Source organism: Meriones unguiculatus (assembly GCF_030254825.1).
Source record: "Meriones unguiculatus strain TT.TT164.6M chromosome Y unlocalized genomic scaffold, Bangor_MerUng_6.1 ChrY_unordered_Scaffold_32, whole genome shotgun sequence".
NCBI lineage: Eukaryota > Metazoa > Chordata > Mammalia > Rodentia > Muridae > Meriones > Meriones unguiculatus.
In genome coordinates, this window is record NW_026843711.1 from 6780507 (window position 1) to 6782719 (window position 2213).

Genomic DNA, 2213 nt, shown 5'->3' on the forward strand with positions numbered 1-2213 from the left:
AAGAAGGAGCATCTTCACCTTACTCCTTTGTCACATGTAAGCCTACAGAAATTCTGGGTTTCAACACCAGATGACTGAGAGGAAAGAAAAAAGAAACAAGAAGAAGGACAAGACTGCTTCTAAGTATAGTAGAACAAGAAGAAGGACAAGACTGCTCCTAAGTATAGTAGAGAAGAAGTTTTATTGTAGATAAAAGGTTAAATAGAGCCAGAGACTGAGACATCTGGGAGAGTCCAGAGTGAACATGGCCAAGCTGAGCAGGGTCATTTGAGGGGGAAGAGAATGGAGAGCAAGAGAGGAGACAGTCATAAACCAAGAGAAACTGCTTGGGCCAGGAGACTGACCAAGAGCTAAAAGTGGCAGAACACCCAGCTTAGCCAAAATAACTGGATTATATAGGGATGAGCAGCTGGCAGAATGGCAGGCTAGTCCCTGGGCTGAAGGTTTCAGGGTAGAGGCAGGATATGCAAGCCAGGAGGACCCTGCAACAGCTAGAAATGGAGGGATTCTTGGAGCACTTGGCTAGCCAGCCTCAGCTTTGATGTATTAACAAGTACAACACTTACCAGTTTGTCCAGGGTTTGAGACCTGACACTGTGATGATTTCTTTCCTCACCTTTTTTTTTTTTAACACAGTCCATTTTTGTGCCTCTTCGCCTACATATCTTTAACTCTAGAAATTGCCTAGGACCCTAAGCCTGGTAACAAAAACCCACTCCAAAGCTTGTCCCTGGGATGCTGTGACGCCCTCACCAGAAGATCCAACACACACCTCCCTGCTGTGTGCCTCGAGGTCCCATTGTTTGCTTCTCATTAACACTCATTGTACCTGACTCCACCCTGGAGCTTGGACTCTTCCAACTGTAGTTTATGACCCCAAAACCTCTAGCACCTCCAACTCCCATGTTCCTGTGTTCCCATATGAACATAATAACTTTCAAAGCCTCTGCCCATCCCTGATGAGAATTCACCCTATGCTTACTCATTTCTATCCAACTATGTTTTTCTGTAGGCTGTGGCAAAACCACAGTATAAGTCCAGGCATGTTAGACAAAAGCCCCAATGTGGGGCTTCTTCTACATGGACCTGACTGAGAGCTGTTTTCTTTAGAACCCTCCTTAAGGCCTAGGTGTCTAGTAAGCTAGACCTCACCTCAATGGGACAGGCATGTCTTAACTGTAGCCCCTAGGTCTGTACACCCCAAGATTACTATGGTCCAAAATTGTTTTATTTTAAACATTATCAAGCCTTCTTTTGCATTTTTCTTTGTAATTGTTCTTTGTTCTATGGTTTCCAAGTGTCAACTTCGTAGACAACACCACGGTTTTGTAGTGGCAATAGGTTGTACATGCCTACCTGTAAAGGAGCAGTTCTCAACCTGTGGTCGCAACCCCTTTGAGGTAGAATGACCCTTTCATGGGACTCTCCTAAGACCATCAAAAAACACAGGTATTTGCCATTGGAAAATTATAGTTAGGAAGTAGCAAAGAAAATAATTTTTGCTGTGGGGAGTACACCACAACTTGAGGATTTGTATTAAAGTGTCATGGCAATAGGAAGGTTGAGGATTTCTGCTCTAGAGGAGAGTCAGGCCCCTGACTGTGGAGGCCACCTGCAGATTTAATTATAGGCTCACATAGGTGGGGCGCTGGTTAACATCAGCCTGTTTAGGCTGGCTCTGTAGACAGCAGAGGCCAAGGGGGCAGGTGTTGGCTATCCAGAAAGAGACTGAGATAATGATTCTATGTTCTCCTTATGCTCTCCCACCATCCCTCAAATAAATGAATATGGAATTGTCATTTCTCTCAGAAGCAGTTGTATTTTACCAGTGGATAATGTGAGTCTCAGCCTTAGCAAGCTAGCCCTGAAAACATAAATTATTTTATAGAGAAGGAGTTTGTTCAATAGAAAACTGGCAATGTATCTTGGGGGTGGAGTTGGGAGGAATCTGCGGAGATGCTTCTCCTCTCTTTCTGCTCTTTACAATCTATCTCACTCCTGGAGAACCTGATTTAAAAGTCAGTGGGGCTTGGTCTGGTCACCAGTGTTAACATGGAGAGCCAAGCTGGAAACTTCAGGTAAAGGCCAGGTAGCTGACTTCCAAGAAATTCAAATACATAAGAATAGCATTTGAACACAGAGAACTTCCCAGAGACTCATACTCCAACCATGGAATATTCATAGAGATAACCCAGAAACCCTGCACAGATGTA